Source organism: Parasteatoda tepidariorum, chromosome 8 (genome assembly GCF_982258835.1).
Source record: "Parasteatoda tepidariorum strain Cologne lab strain chromosome 8, Ptep-v5.0, whole genome shotgun sequence".
Classification (NCBI taxonomy): Eukaryota; Metazoa; Arthropoda; class Arachnida; order Araneae; family Theridiidae; genus Parasteatoda; species Parasteatoda tepidariorum.
In genome coordinates this window covers 90,058,902-90,068,821 of record NC_141762.1, presented here as the reverse complement: position 1 = coordinate 90,068,821, position 9,920 = coordinate 90,058,902, and the positions used below count along the sequence as shown (strand labels likewise).

Genomic DNA, 9,920 nt, shown 5'->3' with positions numbered 1-9,920 from the left:
TTGATCGTTCTCTGGTGCAGGTCAAAATTACGATCTGTGGATGAATGAGTGGATGTATGAATGGGTCCTCCCTATAAACGGGTTTGACGTATGGGTGTGGCAGAAGTCGAATTCTTCGCTATAGATGGCGCCCTTGGAAAACAAGAACAATCGCAACACTTGCTTTAATTGCCTATGATAACAACAAAATCAATAATAGTCACTTCTCATCGACTTAACCGTGAGAGGTTTTCTAATTTTTTTTCTTCACATGCAACGTAAATTCATGGTAGTTTCATTCAAAATGTTCTCCGCGAAAACGAGTTTGTAACAAAACTTGATCCATGAATACCAGTGTCTTCTGGGTTGGGTTCAAAATTAATACTAATGGATCAAAATCAATAATATCGATGTACCCAATAATCCGATATGGATAGGCTGTTTAACGCTGGCGATAAGAGCAGAGGATTCAAATAAATAAATTTAAAAAAAAAAAAAAATTTCATTTATTCCAAGTTTGAGTAACTATTTGAACACAACACAACCCCGTTTTTTTTTTCGTGAAAAAAAATTCTTATTATTTCGGTTACAGTTTTAGAAAGTAAATTGAAGAACTGAAATTCTACAAATACTTCTAGAAATGACACATGATTTCATTTCAAAATTTAATTTAAAAAAACTTTTTGTTAACTTTCAAGTAAACAGCTAGATGATTATAAATAAATTAAAATTATACAGTAAAAAAAGGTAATTGTGTGTAACAGCCTTGCTTTGGCTTTAAAAAAAAAAAAGTTTTTTGAATCGCTTGCCCGGAAAGCTATTCTTGTAATTTATTTTATCCTAAATAAAGTAAAATTGAATAATTTTTTTATTTATTCATTATTTAATTATTCACTCGTTATTTTCGGAATGAAGAAATTAATTCAAAAATGCTTCTATTCTTTCCCTACTTAATTCAAATATTTTTTTTCTCTAATTACAACCATATTATATTTTTTCTATAATTAATTCGTACGTTGATTTATCCGTAATTGAGTTCTATATTTAACCCTACTCCAATTATATCACACATTTATTCTCCCTTATCTTAATAAATATTATTCCATAAATAAAACCATACATATGCAGTATACTCTCAATATCTCAAAATTAAAGGATAGTTAAAAAAATATTCGAGATAGCGAGTTTTCGAAATAGCAACTTCAGAACTAAATATGTTTTAAAAAGTAGAAAAAAATATATTTAGAGTAATATTCTAAAATATTACTCTAAAAAGTAGAATCATGAAACATAAAAATAACTACTAATAAATATGCATGTAATGATGGTAAGTCTAAATATAACAATCATAATTTTATTTTTAAAAGTGAGATAAATAATTATGCATTAAATAGAAAAGAATTGATATAAAATAAATTAACATTGCGACTTCTCCGAAAAATTTCGTTCTCTATTTCGAAAAAAAATCGACATAACAAGATTTTCAGAAGAAACCCTTCGACATAAGAATTCAAATTAGCATAAGTGGATAAATAATGCCAAGGAAAAAAAAAATTTTTTTGACATAATATTTTTTTTTGAGATATCGAAGTTCGAAATATTGATAGTATACTGTATTTATTCATTATTTGAGTATTTTTAAATCGTTCACTCGCTAATTAACTTGTATCTTCATTCATCCTACAATTCTTTAAAATATTGAATGAATTTAACGTTTAGTTTTAACAATGTAACATAAAAACTGTTTAGTTGTTCCGTATTTAATTCAATAAAAAAAAGAAGAAAAATTAATTTAATTTTCTGAGAAAAAGATTTCATAAAGATCTGCTTTTTAGGATCGTTTCCCAATTTTTCAGTTTTTTCAGTCGAATTAAATTAAGTATAGCATATCGTTTTCTAGGTAATTAATTGTTCTGCAGTTGTTCAAAGTTTTTCATATGTTGCAGTATTAAAAGCGAGCCTCAGGCAATATGAAACACTAATATTTAATAAAATCAGAGTGAGTTTTTGAAATGTTTATTTTCTCTATCAATATTCCGGATTTTTTTTTCTTCGTATAATTCCTTTCTTTTTGTTTGCCAACCTTGTACTTCTAATCTATGTTTGCAATAAGAAAAGGAAGTTAATATTTGCTATAGTATTTATCAAACTCTACTATACCCAATATTAGCCCAAAGCTTCCAACAGCCTACACTTTAAATCTAAAAAAAAAATAATTCACTTAAAATAAATCAGAGAATTTGAGATTCAATAATTTACGCAATTTTTATTTCTAGGCTTGACCTCAAGGAACTAAATTTATAAATTCTTCTCTACCATGTATAACGACTCAAGATTTTTCGCTTTACTAGAAAAAGTAAGTAAAAATATTTGTTTACAGTTCTCTGAAATATTAAAACAATGTATTATATATCACTGCCCATTTGAGCTTTGACGAATTTGGCTTTTATCTTGTGTATTGGAATTCGGGAACAAAAATATCTTACTGATCTCAGACCTCTTTAACCCTTTGACGAAAAATATTAATTAAATACAATTTTAATACTTTTTTTATTATTTAATATTCATTTAGGTCAATAAAGTGAAAAATATCATATTTATGGTTATGAAATACAGTATGAAACACCAGTAAATTTTAAATCTTCTTTATAGTACCAGTAAATTTTAAATCTTGTAAATTTTAAATCTGCTTTAAATCTTCCAAAAAAAAAAGTTTTTTCTTTTTTCTTTTTCAAATTTGTTCTTATTTACAGTTATTTATATCTAATAGAAGCAGTTATTCTTCATTGAAGTTTCTTTTAATTTATAAAATCAATTCTTGATAAATTTTTGAATGTGAAGGAAATTTTTTCAAACGAATTTTAGTATTTTATATTTTAGTGCAAATTTAATTCCGATAATGTAACAGATATTTTTAGTAACTATTAGATTGTTTTTTATAGTTAAAAAAATACCAAGAAATATTTTTGCTTGTACTTAGAGAGTCAGAAAAAATATATATAAAAGGAATACCAGTGTTCCATCTGCATCAAAGGATTAAGAGAAGGCTATACCTCGGGAAAAATCAGTAATGGCAAATTCTCTTCCACTTACGTAAGTTATTTTAAATTTGAAGTATAGGAAAAGTGAGTTACAAGTTAACTTAGATTAAATCATAGAGCTTTAATTGCTAGAGTTTTTCAAGATATCAAAATGCAAACAAATCATGGCAGAATTACTTGGGATTACTCAATGGGGAAGTAATTCCGTCATAATTTGCATTTTGATGTCTTAACAAGCTTTTCTCAGCAATTGAAACTTCAGGGCTAACTCAAGCTTAACATTAACTCACTTTTCTCTTAAGGCTCTTTTTCGAAGGCTCCATCATTATATGAAATTATGCTTTTTTGCGAATAATATGAGTAGGGGAAAAATGGGGGTTCTGCCTCACTTTGGAAAAAGATATTGCCTCACTTTAGGTCTATGACCACGCAACTTCAGTCACTACCTTGAGCTACTGCCTCACTTGTAGAATCTCCAAGTGAGGCAGTAGCTTAGCTCGAGGTAGTGACTGAAGTCGCGTGGTCATTGACCTAAAGTGAGGCAATATCTTTTTCCAAAGTGAGGAAGAACCCCCATTTTCCCCCTACTCATATGCTATTTTCAAAAATGCTATTTTCAAAGTTTGCTACAGTCAAAAATCATTATGAAAAAAATCATTAAGGGAACCAAGCTTTCTCTTGACTAAAAAAAAAAAATTCCTTTCCTACAAAATAATTTATCCATGAATACAGCTAAACAGCTGTAGGACTGTTTTTCGATGTCCCTGCCGGCATATAAGTTACCGTTTTTCAGACATTTATATGCCATTTTTACTACTGTTAGCGCCCTCTATACCAATTATGAAGTTTTTTAAATATGGAAATCGTGTTGTCATTTGTAATCTAATTTTTCCAATACTTGAACAGACGCTTCCACACTGCATTGTTTGGACACATAGAAATTTTCAAAATGTAGTATTATTTACGGATCTTAAGGCTGTTTTTCGAAGGCTCAGTCGTCATATGAAATTATGACTTTTTTCCAAATAATATGCTATTTTCAAAACAGCTGAAGTTTGCTACAATCACTCATAACTGTTAGGCGAAGTTTAGCCTGTCTAAAGCCGGCGCTGTCTATTCTTATTCTGAAAATGACGCAAAACGTTAATATGGAGACACGCCGCAGTTTTCTGCAAATGAAAAGCGTTTGTGGTCTAATATTTTAATCTTTATTAACTTACTGCTTACTCCAATGCTGCATTATCTGGGCTCATAAAACTGAGAATAAAGAACCGATTTTGATAATTTTCATTTTGGAGGAAAAATGTCGCCAAATTGGCGATTTTTTTTCAAATGTAATAATTTTGAAAATATTTCATTTATGTTTTAAATAGATAATTCGTCACTGCAAAATGACATATATAGTTTAAAATACTCGCTTCGTTTCAAGTGTAAAACACTTAAACTGTGGCTGTTTTTATTTCCCTTGGCGACAGAGCTTCGGAAAACCTTGTTGAGGAGTAAAATGGAGTCTTCCAATGGAGGGGGAAAAACAGAATTTGCCATGAATGATTTTCCCGCGGTATATCGTCCTCTTGGGTGAACTTCAAAGCCAGATATAAACTCATCTGCTCCAAAAGAATATGCAATTCATTTTATTTTTAAGCGAAATTCTTTGTTTTGATGCAGTTTTTAGTTTTTAAAGCGGCGGCTGACATAATTGCTTTATCGTGATTAAATTGTTGGGTGGAATTGCAAACAATCACAACAAACACACCCATGGAAGAGAAAAGAATGATTTATATAATATTATGCATTTGATACATAGTTATGAATCGAAATTAGCAACACAGAAAGGAAGGTTAAGGCCAAGATGGTGACCTAGATTGGGCAGAGAAGAAATCTATCTAAAATTTTCTGAATAGGAGAGGGTGTGGGAATGATTCTTACTAAAGGGTGGGTCAGAGATTGGACAACGAATAACCTAGAAACGATGCACAATACATTTTAAAAATTTTATATTATTTATTTTTTTAATTTAAAGTAGTTATAGCCAGGCTGGAAAACCCGCGACGCTCGTGCCACAGTGCGCCATGGTCGATTTTTTTAACAGTGGCACGCGAAGAATTGTTTAAAAATAGTAAGAAAAAGAAAAATATGGTTTTCAAGAACTTTGCAAGAACTTCAGTTTGAGCCTCGATGGCTCAGAGGACAGAGCGTTCGCCTTCCAATGAGATGAACCGGGTTCGAATTCGAGCGATTGCTGTTCGCTACGAATTCCGCATCTGGATTGCACCGACCACAGTTGTCGTAAAATATCCTCAGTGGTAGACGGATGATGGGTTAGAGTCTCCTTGCCGCCAGGCTAAACGTGGGAGGTTCTCGTGGTCTTCCTGTCCATGTAATGAAAATGCGGATTTGTTCCATCAAAAAGTCCTCCAAGAAGGCAAAATTTCTCCCAATACTTGATCCAGGAGTTCCCTTGTCTGCTGGCTTGGGCTTAAAATTGCAAGGCTACGGAGTTGAACATTAGTAGTCGTAAATTCAAAAAATTGGGTCGGCTGTTCAACGACTATTATAAAATGAAATAAGATGTCTATGCAAGATTTTTGCTACACTATTTATGACTGCCTAAGATTTTTGCGAGATTATGTCTACACGAAATGAAGTTTGGCTACATTTGTCCCCCGTAAGATTCAATTCGCTCAAGATTATGTCTACACGAAAGTTTGGCTACATTTTTCACCGCAAGATTCAATTCGCTCCAGATTATGTCTACACGAAAGTTTGGCTACATTTGTCACCGTAAGATTCAATTCGCTCCAGATTATGTCTACATGAAAGTTTGGCTACATTTGTCACCGTAAGATTCAATTCGCTCCAGATTATGTCTACACGAAAGTTTGGCTACATTTGTCTCCGTAAGATTCAATTCGTGCAAGATTATGTCTACACGAAAGTTTGGCTACATTTGTCCCCGTAAGATTCAATTCGTGCAAGATTATGTCTACACGAAAGTTTGGTTACATTTGTCCCCGTAAGATTCAATTCGTGCAAGATTATGTCTACGCGAAAATTTGGCTACATTTGTCCCCGTAAGATTCAATTCGTGCAGGATTATGTCTACACGAAAGATTGGCTACATTTGTCACCGTAAGATTCAATTCGCTCCAGATTATGTCTACACGAAAGTTTGGCTACATTTGTCCCCGTAAGATTTAATTCGTGCAAGATTATGTCTACACGAAAGTTTGGCTACATTTGTCCCCGTAAGATTCAATTCGTGCAAGATTATGTCTACATCAAAGTTTGGCTATATTTGTCCCCGTAAGATTCAATTCGTGCAAGATTATGTCTACACGAAAGTTTGGCTACATTTGTCCCCGTAAGATTCAATTCGTGCAAGATTATGTCTACACAAAAGTTTGGTTACATTTGTCCCCGTAAGATTCAATTCGTGCAAGATTATGTCTACAAGAAAGTTTGGCTACATTTGTCACAGTAAGATTCAATTCGCTCCAGATTATGTCTACATGAAAGTTTGGCTACATTTGTCCCCGTAAGATTCAATTCGCTCCAGATTATGTCTACACGAAAGTTTGGCTACATTTGTCACCGTAAGATTCAATTCGCTCCAGATTATGTCTACACGAAAGTTTGGCTACATTTGTCACCGTAAGATTCAATTCGCTCCAGATTATGTCTGCACGAAAGTTTGGCTACATTTGTCCCCGTAAGATGCAATTCGTGCAAGATTATGTCTACACGAAAGTTTGGCTACATTTGTCCCCGTAAGATTCAATTCGTGCAAGATTATGTCTACACGAAAGTTTGGTTACATTTGTCCCCGTAAGATTCAATTCGTGCAAGATTATGTCTACACGAAAGTTTGGCTACATTTGTCACCGTAAGATCCAATTCGCGCAAGATTATGTCTACACGAAAGTTTGGCTACATTTGTCCCCGTAAGATGCAATTCGTGCAAGATTATGTCTACACGAAAGTTTGGCTACATTTGTCCCCGTAAGATTCAATTCGTGCAAGATTATGTCTACATGAAAGTTTGGCTACATTTGTCCCCGTAAGATTCAATTCGTGCAAGATTATGTCTACACGAAAGTTTGGCTACATTTGTCCCCGTAAGATTCAATTCGTGCAAGATTATGTCTACATGAAAGTTTGGCTATATTTGTCCCCGTAAGATTCAATTCGTGCAAGATTATGTCTACAAGAAAGTTTGGCTACATTTGTCCCCGTAAGATTCAATTCGTTCCAGATTATGTCTACACGAAAGTTTGGCTACATTTGTCTCCGTAAGATCCAATTCGCGCAAGATTATGTCTACACGAAAGTTTGGCTACATTTGTCACCGTAAGATTCAATTTGCTCCAGATTATGTCTACATGAAAGTTTGGCTACATTTGTCATCGTAAGATTCAATTCGCTCCAGATTATGTCTACACGAAAGTTTGGCTACATTTGTCACCGTAAGATTCAATTCGCTCCAGATTATGTCTACACGAAAGTTTGGCTACATTTGTCTCCGTAAGATTCAATTCGTGCAAGATTATGTCTACACGAAAGTTTGGCTACATTTGTCCCCGTAAGATTCAATTCGTGCAAGATTATGTCTACACGAAAGTTTGGCTACATTTGTCTCGCGCAAGACTATGTCCACCGTAAGACTTTGATTACATTATACTATATCCTCATAAATTTTCTTCAGGCACGATTATTTCCGTATAAGAATTCAGCTACACGATGAAATAAAGCGAGATTTTGAGTACATTTTAGGCTTTGTCTCCATAAGATTTTATTCGCGTGGAATTACGCCCACTCAAAATTTTGACTGATCAAAATTGCGTCTACCACATCTTTTGAAAGCTGTTTGCGAAAATTAAACTTCGTGCGATAATTCTGTTAAGTTACTGCATTACTTTCCCTTTTACAATATTTATTAATAAAAAATAGTAAAAGATCGTTTTAACGCAAAATACATGTACTATTTCTACGTTACGCAATCGATTACGATTCATTTTATCGGATATCACTCTTCCCATTAATCATACCCTAAAATAAAATGGATGCTGTGTTAATGTTTTGATCAAATTCATCACCTAAAATACTCTTTGAAAGCCTAATGACCGATTGTGTTAACTGTCAGGCGAGGCAGCTTGATGGTGTTCTGTTCATTTGGCGACCACACCCTCGCACTGCTGCCCTGATGGGGTGGGCATCACTTAAAAGCAATCAATGAAATAACAAAGGCTACAAAAGACCATGTTTTATAAGGAGAACATTGTTTTTTTTATCATTGTTATTTTAATATCCTATGCAATAGTAAATGGCATTATACAATCATTTTCTTTTATGGTTATTCCGTGAGATGTAATCACACTTTTCAGCGACTATTCTACTTTTATGACTGTTGTCTGGCCGTAACAGACTGTTAAGTTTCAAGAAAATTTACTTAAAGGTTCCTTAACAGGAGTTTTTCCAGTGCATGGTTGTTAGCCCTACTCCCAAACCCCAATAAGGGTATTCCTCTTTGTCATCCTTCCGGCCTATTCAGCTTATAGTTTGTCTACCGTAAGAACTCCCCTCGCGACACAGTCTGAGGTCATTTGCTGCTGTAGACACAAGAATAGCGCTTTCAGGGAGGGTAATTTCACTTCAATCCAGGGTTCGATCCTCGCCGGTCGAAGACTCCCCATGTAGTAAATGGTGACTGATGCACGTTAAATCTGTCGAGTCTCAAAGTCCTCCATGTTCCCACAACAAATCAATACCTCTGGGGGTACTGATCCAGGAGTTTCCTTGTCTTCTGGATTGGTTCAAAATTACGAGGCTACGGAGTTGAACGTAAGTAGTCGTAAACCCATGAAATTGGGTCGGCTATTCAAGGACGGTTATAAAATAAAATAAAATAGAATAGACCGAAAAAAAAGATTCCCTTTCTCTCGCCGAGCCGAGCCTATACCTGTCCTAAACAGTGACCCCACACCCCTATTTGAAATAGTTATACCTCGTTACTATAGTCACCGCCACGGGTTCAAATGAATGGCTAGGGGAGTTCTTTCTTTAGACAAACTATAGATGACCCTGCCAGTAACTATCCACATAGCTCTCGGGATCCAAAAAAAAAAAAAAAAAAAAAAAACGAGCAAAAAAGTGTGGTCCGAAATCTTAAAGAAGGCTGGAGCCCTGCAAGAGCTGTAGCGCAGGAGGATAATGTTAAGTTGCAGTCATTTCTTAGACAGCGCCTTCTATGCTTATTAGGAGTAGTTAGATAAGCTGCATTGTGGGCTCATAGAATAAATAAATCTTCAAAGAGTTTGGGCTCATATAAATAAATAAATCTTTAAAAAAATATGTGCCCATATGAAGAAATAAATTGGGTCAAAGGACGCAACTCACGAAATCAAGTTTTCAATTAAAGAATAGTCATAACAAAATTTCAATTTGTAAAATATGATTGATTGGGACTACATTGCTGAAAATCTTTACAAAAAGGTAGGGCGGGGGTAGGGGGTCTGAGTGAGAGAATCACAAATAATGAAAATGTGATCAGTCGTCACGCTACGATGCGCTTCATAGCGACAGAGTTTGAATTTGTGCGTGAATGCAAAAACTTACGCCACAAACAACAAGTTTAACTAAAAAAAAAAAAAGTCTTGTCACGCCTTTTGAATACGTGGAGGGCATTTCAAGGTCAATTTCCCCCCTTCTTTCTCTCTCTCACAGCAAAGATTGTTTAATACATTATATGAATCAAAGTTATTCCCGTATTTTTTTTTTTTATCAATGTAATGAAAGGGAGGGATCGAGATTTCGTAAGACACAAAATCGTTCTTGTAATATATTTTGTTCCTTTCTTTGAGTGTAGGGCATTGGTGCCTATTCGAACATATGACTACTACA

The 9,920-nt window shown here is 34.1% G+C and overlaps 1 protein-coding gene across 1 annotated transcript in view; it reads left to right on the top strand.

Moving 5' to 3' along the window:
* The first annotated feature begins 2,168 nt into the window (after window positions 1-2,168).
* LOC107454045 (ecdysone receptor) overlaps window positions 2,169-9,920 on the top strand; it is a 247,598-nt gene continuing 239,846 nt past the window's right edge. The window contains exon 1 of the mRNA XM_071181001.2: window positions 2,169-2,335. The gene's annotated coding sequence lies outside the window, so the exon portion shown is untranslated. The remainder of the gene's footprint in view (window positions 2,336-9,920) is intronic.